This window comes from Dromiciops gliroides, chromosome 2 (genome assembly GCF_019393635.1).
Source record: "Dromiciops gliroides isolate mDroGli1 chromosome 2, mDroGli1.pri, whole genome shotgun sequence".
NCBI lineage: Eukaryota > Metazoa > Chordata > Mammalia > Microbiotheria > Microbiotheriidae > Dromiciops > Dromiciops gliroides.
In genome coordinates, this window is record NC_057862.1 from 352,228,990 (window position 1) to 352,245,194 (window position 16,205).

The 16,205-nt window shown below is 36.3% G+C and overlaps 1 pseudogene; it reads left to right on the forward strand.

Annotated features, from left to right (window-relative positions):
- The first annotated feature begins 5,225 nt into the window (after nucleotides 1-5,225).
- On the forward strand, nucleotides 5,226-15,260 carry LOC122738866 (annotated as a pseudogene).
- Nucleotides 15,261-16,205: the final 945 nt, after the last annotated feature.

Sequence of the window (16,205 nt, forward strand, 5' to 3'; positions counted from 1 at the left end):
TGCATTCATCTATCTATCTGTCTTTCTTTCTATCTATCTATCTATCATCTCTCTCTCTATTTTTGTGGGGCAATGAGGGTTAAGTGACTAACGCAGGGTCACACAGTAAGTGTCAAGTGTCTGAGGCTGGATTTGAACTCAGGTCCTCCTGAATCCAGGGCTAGTGCTTCATCCACTGTGCCACCTAGCTGCCCCCCCAAACAATCTCTTTAGTTCAGGCTTTCTTTCTAAAAATGTTTCAAATGTTTCTTTATTATTGATTGCTCTTTTTTCATGTACGATTAAACTCAGATTTGCAGAGTAAGTCACCTTTAGCTATATCTTAAGGTCCACTGCTCTTTGGAACACATTATTCCATTCTTTTCAACATTTTTTAAATGGGTTCAGAATAGTCTTGCCTTATTCAAATTTCCTTTCTTTTTTATTTGAAAATATTTCTTCTGATGCATTATAGAACTTGTTTCTGAACTGAATTGTTAAATGTAACTATTATGATGTTTCTTGCAGTTTGTGGCTTTGTTTGCTTTGTATTTCTTTTTAGAGAGGCTCTGTGAATTCCTTCAATTGGTATTTCATTTTCTAGGTTTAGAAGTTTTAGGCAATTCTCTTCAATTATTTCATTCCTCATGTTGTTAAGGTTGTCCTCTCATGTTATTTTGGGAGTCTTATGTTCCCTATGTTTTCTCTACACATACTATCTTTGAGTTCAGTGTTTTGCTTCCATAGTAAAAATATTTTCTCTTAATGTTGCTACTTTTGACTTCTCTTCTGGAAATCATGATCCTCTAAACTTACTAAGAGGTTTTGTTCAAACTGTTTTTTGTTTGTTCTTATTACTCCTCAGATTTTTGTTGAATGATTGATTGATATTATTGATTAGTTTTGGGGATTCAGTTTTTCTTTTTTCATTTGGTGAATCCCTGCAAACTAGGGAATCCAAGAGGAAGAGTTCTGGATTGGGAATCTCTCCAGTTTGTAAGTACTTACTCTTTTTTTTTGTGGGGTAATGAGGGTTAAGTGACTTGCCCAGGGTCACACAGCTAGTAAGTGTCAAAGTCTGAGGCTGGATTTAAACTCAGGCCCTCCTGAATCCAGGTGGGTGCTTTATCCACTACACCACCTAGCTGCCCATGGGATTCAGTTTTCAAGAGAATGTTCTATATTTTGTATGATTTTCTAGCTACTTATTTTTCTTTCATAAGCAGCTATAATCCTCTTTGTACCAAATTAGCCATTTTGCTTTACAAACAACTGACTTAGTATGAATCTTAAACTGAGATTAGATGTCCCAAGACAATGGTTTTATCTAAGAACAAAAAGAAGAATTGTTGAAAGTAGTTTTTGGACCACATTACTAAATCTATTTTCTTATGTAGTTTATATTTTGCTGTGTATGATCCCTGGGTGAACTGCAGGACCAGCTGAAAATGCTAGTTGCCTTCAGTGTCTTTTCCTTCTGTAGTACAAAAATACCTAATTGATTAAAAAAATGAATTCAATAGCCTACAGAATCTTCCCTTCCCTTATATAGCCTACTAACAGGTAGTTCCTTAAGATTTAGTGTGACCTGTCATTCCAACAAGGACAAATCCCTTCTCTAGCTCCTCTTCTTAATAAGAATACCTTCCCCACCTTAATTGGTATAATGAGATACATTATAACGAGAAGCTATCTTTTTCTTTTATCTTACATAGTGTATAAATAGTACTAGCTGAATTGTCAATGACTCATGTTTCCATCAACTTTTGATGCACTGTGTCATACTCTGGATGAATAAGCTGAAATAAAATTGGTCTCTGCTTAATCTAATTCACCTAGTTAAACCTCTATCTGCAATCTGAGTCCATAAGTTGTCCATTTGGAGATGAGTATTATCTTTAATCATGCGACTTTTTGATGGTCATTGGTCATTGAATTTATCAGAGGTTCTAAATCCTTCAAAGTTGTTTATCTTTACAATATTGAAGTTTTTATATAAATTATTTGCCCAGTTCTGCTTATTTCATTAGTACCAGTTCATAAAAACTTTCCTAGGATTTTCTGAAAATATCACCTTTATAATTTCTTAAAGTATAATTATATTTTATTACCTCACCATAATATAACTTGTTCAGCCAGTTCCCAGTTGATGGGTACCTCCATTTTTAATTCCTTGCCACCACAAAAGCACTATTATAAATATTTTTGTACATTTAGGTTCTTTTCCTCTTTATTTGAGCTCTTTGCGGGTATAGACCTGGTAGCTGTATCACTATTACAAAATATTCAGTTTATTAATTCCAAGGGTATAGTTCCAAATAGCTTTCCTGAATGGATGAAAGAGTTCATAGATCCACTGACAGTTAAGTACCTGTTTTCCTACAGCCCCTCTAGCATTTGTCATCTTCTTTCTTTCTTTCTTTCTTTCTTTCTTTCTTTCTTTCTTTCTTTCTTTCTTTCTTTCTTTCTTTCTTCCTTCCTTCCTTCCTTCCTTCCTTCCTTCCTTCCTTCCTTCCTTCCTTCCTTCCTTCCTTCCTTCCTTTCTTTCTTTCTTTCTTTCTTTCTTTCTTTCTTTCTTTCTTTCTTTTTTTATTTTGGTCAACAGCCAAAATGATGGGTATGAGGTGGAAGCTCATATTTGTTTTATTATTCAGTTTACTCATTCTTATTGATTTGGAATATTTTTCAAATGACTATTGATAGCTTAGATTTGTTCATTTTAAAACTGCCTATTTTTATTCTTTGGCCATTTATGTATTGGAAAATGACTCTTATCCTTATAATTTGACTTACTTCTTTATGTATCATAGAAATGATAACTTTATAAGAGAAACTCACTATAAAAATACCCCCCCTGCATTTCCTGCTTCTCTTCTAATTTTAGCTCCATTGTATAGGCTTTAACTTATGTACCCCACTTATGTGAGATAATTTTTGCGATTCCTTATTTCCTTTTTCCCCTTTTTCATTATGCTCTTTCCCCGCACTGTTTCTTTCTTTCTTTTTTTTTTTTTTTGAGATCAGCAAAGAATAACAGAATCATTCCCAGGCCCTTAGTATAATTAGTCCCTTTATGAATGCTTACTCCTATTTACCATTTTATGCTCATCTTGACTTCTGTGTTGGTATGTTAAGTTTTCCACTCAGCTCTGGTCTTGTCATCAGATATGCTTGAAAGTCCTCTATTAAGTTAAAAGTCTGTTTTCCTGGGGCAGCTAGGTGGTACAGTGGATAAAGCACCAGCCTTGGATTCAGGAGGACCTGAGTTCAAATCTGACCTCAGACACTTGGCACTTACTAGCTCTGTGACCCTGGGCAAGTCACTTAACCCCCATTGCCCTACCAAAAAAAAAAAAAGTCTGTTTTCCCCTGTTAGATTAGATTTGTTTTTTCTGGGTAAGTTATTCTCAGTTCTAATCTTTCTGAATATCATATCCCCAACTCTTCACTTCTTTCGTTTGCTTGATCCCGACTGTGGCATCTCATTATTTTAATTCTTTCTGCCTGCTTGTAGTTTTTTTTTCTTTGACCTTGGAACTCTGGATAATATTTCTGGGAGTTTTCATTTTGTGGTTTCTTTCGGGATGTGATTAGTGGATTATTTTTATTTCTACTTTCCATTGTGATCCTAAGAGAAAGTTGGATAGCATTCTTTTATGATTTCTTGTAACATGATGTGTGTGTCTCTCTCTCTCTATATATATATATGTGTGTGTGTGTGTGTGTGTGTGTGTGTGTGTGTGTGTGTGTGTGTGTGTGTGTGTGTGTGTAGTTTCCACAGTTTTCAGGTAGTGCAGTGATTCTTAAATTATCTTTCCCTGATTTGTTTTCTAAGCTAGGTTTCTTTTTTCCAATGAGATACTTCACATTTTCTCTTACCTTTTTAATCTTTTGATTTCTACCTATTAATTGCTTTATCTGCCTTGCAGAAGTCTCTTCTTCCTTCAAGTAACATAATGCTTTTTTCTCCCACTTTTGCCTATTGCTACTATTCTCTGACCTCTCCCATTCCCTTCATACATTTCCAAATTTCCCCTTCTTCCCTGTTTTTTTTTCTCCTCACTTCAACTTCTCCCTCCCTCTACTGATGCCACAACATTAATGAAACCTTTGAGAATTCTAAACCTGGCAAAAAACTTCCTTAGTGCCCTCAGGGATCTTTTCTTCCCCTGACATCATCCCAACCTCACCTTTACCCTTCCTTCAAAGAAGGAAGTGGTTACTGGAAACAACAAGGTCAGAGCTACAAAAGGAAGGAGAAATACTCTCTGGTGGAACTTTTCTTCTTTCTAAGGTGGGTTGCTGAAGGTCTAGATCCGGGAATGGGGTTAGAGAGGCTCTCCTTTTGTCATGGGGATTTTGAAGTATTTGACACTATAAGTCTATTATTCCTGCTTTCCTTTGGAAGGGGGTGGGAAAAGAAAGACAAATTCTAAGAGAGATGGAACAAAACTAAAAAAGAGGAAGCTGTGAAAGGAAAGTAGTTGTTTATCAGAACAATGAGCAAGATGATGTATAATCAACCCTTCCATACTTATTGATTGTATGATCATGGGCAAGTCACATAAATTCTCTGAGCCTTAGTTTCCCCATCTATAAAATGGGTATACTAACCTCTGTATTACTTCATGGAGTTGTTGTGTAATGTATATAAAGTGCTTTAAAAACCTCAAGGCTTAGTATGTGTCTGCTGTGATGATGGTTGTGTTGGTGATCATGAAACAGGTTCCCCCAACATACTACAGGTTCTGGAAGTCACTCTTGGAATTTAGTGCACTTTGAGTTAGTCATGATGTGTGTTACTAGGAGGGATGACCTTAGAAAGGTAAAGCAGGAAACAGTCTCTTATTAACCCTAGGGTAACAGCAATGACAGCAGGACCCAAGGAAAGGGGTAGGATCACAGGAAGTTTGACTCAGGAAAGATCAGTCAAGGTTACAAGCTGTGTGTCTATGTGAAATTTCTCTTTCACATGGGTCAAGGTCTTCTCTTAGGTGAGAGGGACCTTAGAAATCATAAGACCAACATATTTTTTCAAGGGAAGAACCTGAAGGTGACAAACACACAGTAAGTTCATGGAAGGTCCCAGACTGTGTTGCTGAAAGAGAAAGCATGAATCCAGTTGAAGTGGCACAGGAACTAGGATACCTACTTCTCTCGACATGAGGAACCTGGTTCTTATTTTAAAATGATCATTCTGTGATATTTTCTGACAGAGAATCCAGGACTCTCCAAAGAGATAAAAGATGGCTTTCTTCCTACTGACAGCCAAGGTCCTCTTAGGGGTATTCATCATGGCACTTCCTGGTTTTTCAGGTGAGAAATGTTCTGAGTCTTTCATGTTAAAGACCTGATCTTTCAGACATACAGGAGGGAATATGAACAACTTCTTTGTTTCAGTCACTTTGTGTGCTTTGAGCACATTAATTAAAATGGTTAGTATCAAGATAAGATTTTCTGAACTGCTCATTCTGATGTGCTTTCTGCAGGCTGGATGTGCAATGGGGATAATCTGACATGAACCTTTCAAAGGACAGGTTTTATATGAAGATACTAACCTGGGGTAGTCAGTGAATAACAATAACAACAACATCAATGATTTATGTTGTTAATATGAATAATAAATAAAAAGAAATTACTGTTTGTTTTTTTGAGTAATTTCAGTCATGTCCAGCCCTCCATGATGCCATTTGGGATTTTCTTGGTATGGATATTAGAGTGGTTTTGCAATTTCCTTCTCCAGCTCATTTTACAGATGAGTAACTGAGGCAAAGAGGGTTAAGTGACTTGCCCAGGATCATACAGTTGTGATCAGAGGTCATATTTGAACTCAAGTTCTCCTAACTCCAGGGCTGTTGCCCTATCCACTATACCACCTAGCTGCCCTATAATATACAATAATTTATAGAGTGCTTCAACTTTGCAAAGTGCTTTAAAAGTATTATTTACTAATATAAATATTTATAAATATCATCTCATTTTATTTTCTCAACAAACTTGGAAGGTAGGCATTATTATTATCCCCATTTTATAGATGAGAGAATTGAGGCAGACAAAGGTTAAGTGACTTACTCCAGGTCACACAGCTAGTGTCTGAGGCCATATTTCAACTCCAATTTTCCTGACACCAGGTACAGTTTCCTATTCACTGTGCTACCTACTTGCCAAAGGAATGAAACAAATTTCTTAGATAATTTATATTCCTGATCAGATACAAAGGATTCCTAAAAAGTATCAAGATCCTCTGACCTTTGAGTCCCTTGTTCTTAATCACTATTGTCACATAGAGTTTTTGAACAGCCAATCTATACATCATTTCCTAACAAAAGATCCTATTTAATTATACTTGTAGGGCTCTGAGTAATGGGTGTATATTTTGTTAAGTAGATAAAATAATTAAATTATATTTTATTTTTCCCCAGTTACGTGTAAAGACAATTTTTAGCATTCACTTAAAATGGGTTTTTTTTGAGTTCCAAATTTTCTTTCTCCCTCACCTCTCCCCTCCCTAAGACAGTAAGCAATTTGATATGGGTTATAAATCTTCAATCATGCAAAATATGTGACCATATTAGTCCTGTTGTGAATGAAGACACAGACCCAATAGAAAAAAATGAAAAAAAACCCCACAAAAAGTAAAAAATTGTATGCTTCGGTTTGCATTCAGAATCCATAAGTTCTTTTTCTGGAAATGGAGAGCATTTTTCATCATGAGGTTTTTTGAATTGTCTTGGATCATTGTATTGCTGAGAATAGCTAAGTCACCTGTAGTTAATCATCATAAAGTATTTCTGTTACTGTTCACAATATTCTCTGGGTTCTGCTCATTTTACTTTGCATCAACTCATGTAAATCCAGATTTTTTTCCAAAAGCATCATGCTTATAATTTCTCATAGAACAGTAATATTCCATTATAATTATATACCACACCTTGTTTAGCCATTCCCCAATTGGTGGGAATTTACTCAATTTTCAATTTTTTGCCATCACAAAAAGAGCTGCTATAAATATTTTTGTATGTATAGGTCCTTTCACACACACTCTCTTTTTTATGTTTTTGGGATATAAATCTGGGGGTGGTATTGCTGGATCAAATTTTTGTAGCTCTTTGGGCATATTTCCAAACTGCTCTCCAAAATAGTTTGATTAGTTCAAAACTTCACCAACAGTGTATGTGTCCCAATTTTCCCACCCCACCCCAACATTTATTATTTTTCTTTGATGAAATCAATTCCTGATAATGAGGGACGTTTATAGTAGAAATTGAATGAACACTTGTCAGAAATGTTTTAGAAGCAATTCCAGCTCATTTATAGATTATACTTTATGGCCTCAAATGTCCCTTCTGATTCTGAGGCTCTATGCTTCTATGAAAACCAATGATATTAATCTGATGCTTGTTCCCTGTCTAATCTTTGGTAAGTTTAAAGTTTCCATTACTCATTTTCTCATCACTAAAAAAGTGGGAGTTGATCTCTTGAGGTCACTTACAGCTCTACATCTATGATCTTAGGTGCTTCATAAATGTTTTTATTCCAAACACAGTTATATAGATATTTATTCTCAAAACCCCACTAGAATGTAAGCTCCTTTCTCTAGTAGGTATTATTTTCTTCATTTTATTTATATACCTAGTATATAGGATAGTATTTGGGAAATAGTTGTTCATCCTTCACTGAAGAAGACCAATAAGATCATGATGTTGGGGTCAGGATACAATGTATTTGGCTTTGGCTGATCAGTTTAATGTGATTTCAGAATTGACTACCACAGATTAGACACAACTAGTCTGTTATAACATTTAAGGTAGAGGTGGCTCTGGATTTGTGCAGCTCATTTTTCTTTATGCTTCCTACTATCTTGCTTTGCTCATGGTTTATAGTACCTTTTTTGATGTAGGCACATCATGCTGGGTGGTCCTGTGCCAGTGTTTCCCATGTCTCACAGTCAACACTAAAGTTCTTCAAATATACCTTCAGTCTGTATTTATAACCCTTCTTCTGACCACCCAGTATTTGGGACATAGTAGGTATTTAATGACTGCTTGATGACTGATTTAATTATACCTTATTTTCAGTGAGTTCATGTTAACTACTTAAAAATATTGATTTAAAATTTTTATTCTGACCTTAACAAATACCAAATACAGCAGACATTTGCATATACATAATAGAAAATAGAGAAGTCCACGTGAAAATTCTAGTTTCTATTATATACAGTTTGTGTTTCTTTTTAAATGAATAATAATATCAACCTATGGTCTTCAAAGGTGTCCTGCTTGTTGGACCTTCTTTCTGGATTACCTTCTGTTCTTTTTTCTTATTTAAAGGAAAAAAAAAAGATGCTCCAATAACACTCTTCTTCCTTTTTTTCCCTTTCATTTCATGGTCTTTCTTTGCTAAAAAGTATACACAGTTTTAAGCCTTTTTAAGTAAATGATGTGAGATGTTGGTTGGCATAGAGAATAAAACACCAAACCTAATGTCAGGAAGACCTGAGTTCAAATCTGACCTCATACAATGATTAGCTGTGTGACTCTGGGCAAGTTGCTTATCCTCTGTCTACCTCAATTTCCTCACCTGTAGAATGGTGATAATAATAGCACTACCTTCCCAGGCTTATTGTGAGTATCAAATGAAATAACATTTATAAAGCACTTTGCAAACCATAAAGTACTATATAAATGTTAGTTAACATTATTTTTTATCATAATCACTATTGTTATTACTACTACTATTTCAATTTTACCTAATTTCTGCCTTCCAATTTCTTTTCTAAGTGTTCTAAAACACCCATTTTCTAATGGAATTTGGCAGGGGGCAAACATCTAACTTACTGGTTTGTAGTTTTCAGGATTTGTAGTTTCCTCTCTCTTTGGAATGTTAGCCCAGTTCTTACCTTAAGGCACACATTACTGTATGAACAGTTAGGCATAATCCTAGGCAGGATTTAATGCACTGCTGCTGCTGCTGGTATCCTGTGGATTTGTACATTATATTCTTTAACCTTCTCCTTTTGTGCTTTTGTTTTAGGTATCTTTAAGAAGGAAAATAAAATCCCAATTCGGGTAAATTTATTTTTTCCCTGTATTATGAGATGGGCTCAGATCTTTCATTTGTGATCAATAATTTTCAACTTCAGAGTAACTAGTATGAAGGAGGAATGCCACTTAATTGGAAATATAGTAGAAAATATTTCATTCCACATGTCAAAAAGTCTGAGATGATTAGGCAGAAGACACAGAGCGCAGTTTGGGGTAAATGATGTGGGAAGTCATATAGATAGATGCCTGAATATATACTCATGCTATGGGGGTAAGTAGTGTGGTAGATTCTTGACTGCTAAAAGGACATTAGAATTGTATTAGAGTCAGAGGTGTTGGGTTTAAATGCTGTCTAGAATAGTTACTAGTTATATGATCTTAGACAAATTACTTCCTCTCAGGGTCTCAGTTTTCTCATCTGTAAGATGAGAACGTTAAACTAAGAGATCTCTAAGACCCCTTGGAGTTCTAAGACCCTATGATTGCTGTGTATGTATATTAAGCCAAATTGACACATTGAATATCTGCCTTCTTGAAAGTAAGGGGAACTATTTAACATAACCTTTTCAAAAACATTTTGAATATGTAGAATGCAACATAGTGTTGAAATTTCATTGCTTATGGTATGCAAGACATGCAAAGGATGAAAAGACTAGAAAAAATGTCCTCAAGGAATTTACATTCTACAGGATTATTTAGTTCATCAAGTCCCTTAGTGAATACCAAGAGTGTCTCCAGCAAGGTGGTAAGCCCTGTGAGATACAAAAGAAACAATTATAGTCATGCAGCACTCAAGGAATTTATAATCTAGTTGGGAAGATATATCTACACACAAGTCAGGTTGACAACAGAATCAAGCAATCTGTGGTGTCATTGGTCCTCTTAAGAAAAAAGAACAAAAACAACAATCTGTGAGTAATAGTAGCACAAGTTTGAAACTGAGCTTGGCAGGTCATGACTACAATAGGAATTTGAGCAAGTAAAATATAAGTAAAGATTAGAGGGATCTGGAGAGGTTTCATGAAGAAAGTTGGACTTTAGTAAGATCTAGGATGAGAGGTAGTATTTGTTATCCTAAGTAATTGTTCCCCTGAGCCTCAAGAGAAATAATATTAGGGTTCAGGAGGAATCCTAAATGGAATTTTTTGTAGCTGGACAAGCACCACAAATTGTGCCCAGGGAAAGCCACATGTTAATTGTGGAAAATACATTTCATTCTACTGGAGGATACAAAGATATTAGGATACCATGAATCTACTCCTGAGGAGAATACCCATTCACACGTCTGTGAGGGAAGAGGACCAATTATCAGTTTTCTATTTAAACCAATCTTAGTGCCATGTTATCAAGAATAATTAGTTGTTTCTCCCCACTTTTAACCAACACTGTTTACTATTGGGTGGGATGGGTATGGAGTAGTAAGATTTATAGGGAGCATCTTTGGGGGTGTGCTGAAAGGCAGGTTGAAGCTAACCTGCTTTGGACCCTTAAAAAGTATCAAATTATCTCTCCTTATGCTATATTGAAATGTAGCAAGTTTCTTTTGGGATAACAGAGATTATTTCAGGGGTGCCTTGGGCAAATGTCAAGGTTAGCAAGACACAAGCTCTGCTTGGGAGTTGGGAGATAGGCCAATCCTTACACCAGTGGCCTAAAACCCCACAGGTGGCCTTTCACGGGCTTCTTTGTAATATATTTTACACCTGGAGTGGGGAGTAGTCCTTCAGGGACCAAAAACAAATTGGGAAGGGCTTTCTTAACATTACTGTATAGAATAATAGAGAGAAGAGCCCATCAGGTTCTGGGAAAGACACGGGTGGCTGGTAGGCCATGCTTTCCAAGATAGCTCTACTTCCTTGATCCTGGGAATATTTTCTTGCCGGCATTTTGACATTTCTTTGCTTCACAAAACTTCTGGAGTCTCAAAGCTTAAAGATTGTTCACTTTGGGAATCTGGGGTTTCCTGCAAGGGTTGGGATGCCCTAGGGAGGGGAAAATTATGTTGTAGGATTAGTAATTTATCATTTCTCATCATAGTCTTCCTTGGGATAGAAGTTGTAGGGAGTGGGAGAATTTTAAGTTGGGGAAAGAGAAGAAAAATTCTGAACCTGTGAGGAGGACTATGCCTTCTTAGAAACATCTCCACTAGAATTTCTCTTTCCCTTGAAGCTTTGTCCTTTAAGGTTGCTTAAATATTCCTGGGTAAGGTTTGATGGGAGTGCTGGGGGCCAGACCTGGGTGCTCCTGAAAGGACTCCTTCTACGCACCCAGCTCTGCTGATTGTCTTGAATCATGACACTGGAGGCTACTGCCCTGGAAGGACGTTTGTCCTGAGGAAGGATACATTTCAACAACTTGGCTAAAAGGATACTGGCTAGATGAGGAGTCAGTAGATGTGAGTCTGAGTCTCTGGAGAGGTATTCATTATGAATCTCTGCTTCTTCTATAAATCAAAGGATTTAGACAAGGCCGTCTTTAAGGTGTCCTGCTTTAACAATGTGAGAATCTATGAGATTCAAGTTTCATTTGACTCTGCTTCAGCTCAGCCTCAATTTCAGTAATGGTTGAAACAAGCTTCCTCTGCAACATTAAGAAACTCCCTTCCCATATTTGATCTTACAGAAATCCTCACAAACATACCTTAGTTGCCCCATGCTAATTATGGCTCTCTTCTCTTCCCCCTTATAATATTTTAAAATTGTATTTTATTTTTCCCAATTGCATATAAAAACAATTTTTGACATTAAAAAAGTTTTGAGTTATAAATTCTATCCCCGCCTCCCCCCACTACCCCTTCCCTAAGAGGGTAAGCAATCTGATATAGGTTATACTTATGCAGTCATGTAAAACATTTCCATATAAGTCATTGTATGAAAGAAAATTCAAACAAAAAAGAAAGAAACAAAGTAAAAACCCATCATAATATATTATATATGCATATATATGTATATAGGCAAATATGCACATATATACATACACATATGCATACACATACACATAAACATGTACATGCACACACACACATATACCTATACATATACCTATACCTATACATATACATACATATTATATATTTTGTCCTCTATCAGTTAAATAGAAGCTCCTTGAGGGCAAGGGGTAATTTTGATTTTATCTTTGGTCCCCCAATGTTTCGCATAGTACCTGGCTCATTGTAAGCTCTTGATAAATAAAAGCTTGTGCAATTGACATGTAATGTGTTTGTGTATATGTGTTTTTTTTTACAGCCTGACTGTGAAAAATACAGGGAGAGACAGGCCTTCCCATGTGCCCAGCAACTAGATCCTATTTGTGCATCAGATAATAAGACATATGAAAATTATTGCCAGTTTTGCATGTTCTATTGGTAAGTACAGGAATAGGGCAGATCACTCTTCCTGGGTCTTGAAAAGTAATTGCCATATAGTTACAATCCATATTCCCCAAATAAAAATCCATATTGCTTCTCTTTTAGTACAATTTCTGAAGCTGAAGCCCCAGACTTCGTATAACAAAACCACCATTTTTGGAGATAGTTTCATGCTTGGGGTTGCTTACCCAGTAGTCAAATGGGCTGGATTGCCTGGCTTGTCCCAAAAATTCTTCTCTAATTAGTCAGTCAGCCAGTCAATAAACCTTTAGTAAGTACATATTATGTGACAGATTCTGTGCTAAGTGCTAGGGATACAAAAAGAATAAAACATGGTCTGTCCTCAAAGAGCTCAAAATCTAATGTAGAAGATAATAAGCAAACAAATATGCACAAATAAGGTATATTTAGGAAAAAAGGAACTAATTAACAAATGGAAGGCACTGGGATTAAGAGGGATTGGGAAAGTTTTCCTTAAGAAGATGGGAATTTTCTTTGGGACTTAAAGGAAACCAAGGAAGTCAGTAGGTAGAAATAAGGAGGGAGAACATTCCAGGTATGGGGGACAATCAGATAAAATGTCTGTAGTCAAGAGATGTAGTTTCTTGGGGCAGCTAGGTGGTGCAGTAGATAGAGTACCGGGCCCTGGATTCAGGAGGATCTGAGTTCAAATAGGCCTCAGACACTTAAACACTTACTAGCTGTGTGACCCTGGGCAAGTCACTTAACCCCAATTGCCCCACAAAAAAAAAAAGAGAGAGAGAGAGAGAGAGAGAGAGATGTATTTTCTTGTTCATGAACAAGAGGCAAGTGTCACTGGATCTAAGAGTATGTGGTAGGGGCAGTGGATAAAGCACCGTCCCTGGATTCAGGAGGACCTGAGTTCAAATCTGGCCTCAAACACTTGACACTCACTAGCTGTGTGACCCTGGGCAAGTCACTTAACCCTCATTGACCTGCAAAAAAAAGTATGTAGCAGCCTAATATCCTAAGCTTTGATTTCTAGAGCATTTTAAAGCTTATTATGGGGATCTCTCTTCCTACATCCTATCTTTGAATTTGGGGAATGAAAAATGAGGTTAATTCCATCAGTAAATATGTAAAGGAACCTTAAACAAAATGAATAGCAATTTGCTCTCTCAAACAGAGGAAACCTAAGCCAACTTATGGACTTAGTGACTATCAGAAGGAAAATGCTTCCAGGCTAACAGGGCTGAGGATCTTTAGAATTAAAACTGAGGTTTTTTGCATGATGTCTACACATACTCTTGATGGTAGAAAGAAAAAAAAAAGAATCTGGAACTTGATACAATTCTCAAGGATCTTATCCCCATACACAACCACAATGAGAGTATGTAGCACAACCAAAATCTCCCAAATTTTCTTTGTTTGTTTGTTTTTTAAGAGTTCAGCCAAGTGGAAAAGAAAGCTCAAGAAGTTTCTTGTACCATTTATTTGAAAAATTTAAAGAACTGGAGGGGTTTTTTTTTTTGTATTTTTTCCTTTCAATTTATATGTTTTCCTAAAGATCCTTGTTTCTCACATGCCTTTTAGAAAAAGCAATTCAATATTCCAAGAGTGAGATTTTTCTAGCCCTGAGTATACACAGGCCTGTTCATATTCCTTGTCATTCCAATTGCCTATATGGGTCATTTTGCCACTGAGTTAGAGAAATCCCATGTGTAGCCTTTGGGGGAAAGAATGTTTGCCATGGGACAAGTAAATTCTTTCCTTGCAGAGGTTCTTCTTTCAAACATTTGTGCCCATCTTCTGAATTTGTCTGAAGCTGTTTAAGAAGGCCCCTTTGTATTGTAGGTTGATATGATTTAGGGGGATCATCATTAGAAATCATCAAAGTCAGTCCTTTCATTTGAAAAATATGGAAATTAAGGGTTTGCTTCCACATAAACTTTTTCATTTTTTTCTCTTTTTAGGGACATTCATAGCAAAGTCAAATTTGTTCATTATGGTTTCTGTGGAAACCTTCATTCCTTTGTTGAAGAGAAATGATTCCTTGTGCCATCTCTTTCCTCAATTACATTATAGAAAGGCACATTTATTTTTGCCTAGTTTTGGAAACTTCCAATTACTATGTGCTTATTCAATTGTTTATTAAAATTTGTTCAAAAGACATGTTTGATAGGTTATTTCTTACTTTGGAGAAAATGTCATTAAATAAACTCCAACTTCTGGCCACTGAAATTCATTCTGTCAAATAAAAAATGGTGTTTCTGAATAATTGTTGCCTTTAAAATAATGTGCTATAGAGAGTTCAAATCCCAGCTCTATTCATTACCTCTTGTGTGGTTTTCAGCAAGTCCCTCCACCTTTCTGGGCCTATTCCTTCACTTTTTAAATGAGGGATTGGACTAAATGATCTTTAAGCCCCTTTCCAACTCTAGATGTATGACTGAATGACCTGATTTTGTACCTAAATCAGGGCAGAGGTGATTTGGCCAAAACAAGGGTCCTTGTCCTTTTTCTTCCATCCTGGAGCCTGGGAGGCTTCCTGGAAATAGGATTTATAGAACAGCAAAATATCTGGAAGACTGTGGTCCAAGGCCATTTTTGCTGGCTATAAGTGAGGCCTGTGAAACCATAGGAAACATACAGCTCCTTTGAAAATTGAAGCAGTGCATGCTCAGGATGAAACTGAATTCTATTTGGGTAAGAGATGTGTTTATGTATACAAAGCAAAAAACAACACAGTGACTCCTGGTGGGAAACCTAACAGAACAAGAGTGATCTGGGGGAAAGTTACTGGGCCTCATGGTAATAGTGGAATGGTTTGGGCCAAGTTCAGATGCAATCTTCCTGCCAAGGCCATTGGACACAGGATCTGAGTGATACTGTATCCCTCAAGGATCTAGAATATGAAAACTGACTGAAAAAAATTAGACATTTTTTGCAAATGTAAAAGAAGAAGAAGAAGAAAAGAAAGAAAGAAAGAAAGAAAGAAAGAAAGAAAGAAAGAAAGAAAGAAAGAAAGAAAGAAAGAAAGAAAGAAAGAAAGAAAGAAAGAAAAAGAAGGGTCCCTGTGAGGGACAACACAACATAATATAAAGGGTGCTAAATTTGGAACACGATTTAAAGGCCTTCTAGCCCAACCTTCTAATTTAAAGACAAGGCAATAAAGACCAAGGAAATTAAGTGATTGTTCAGTCACTTAGACAGTAGGTAACAGTGTGTGTGTGTGTGTGTGTGTGTGTGTGTGTGTGTGTGTGTGTGTGTGTGTGTATAAATACACCTTCACTTATTTCCTCATATACTTCAATCTGGAGAGTGGATCTTTAACTTCCTGAAATATTAAATATAAAACATAAATATAACATAAATCCTATATAGATGCTATGTATTATATATGGAAATAATATATTTATATGTGTGTATATGTGTATGTATGTGTGTATATATACATATACATGGGGAAAGATAGTCAATATGAACTATAAAAAAGTTCTCTGACTTCATCTTGCCTTCTCCTACCTCTTTATATTTATGTCATTCATACCTCATACTAAGAACTTGTCTTCATAGCTATGTCTATTTGCACCCTCCTCTGGTGCTACTTTTTTTTCTGTGAAGCTTATTTTGATTCCATAGATGCCATCACAAGAATGGTAAATACTAGAGCAAGACTTCTTAAACTTTTTGCACTCATGACTCCTTTTAGCCTGATTAATTTATATGCTACCCAGGGTATATAGAGATTTATTAAAATGGGTATACAGGGGCAGCTAGGTGGTACAGTGGATAGAGCCCCGGCCCTGGATTCAGGAGGACCTGAGTTCAAATCTGGCCTCAGACACTTAACA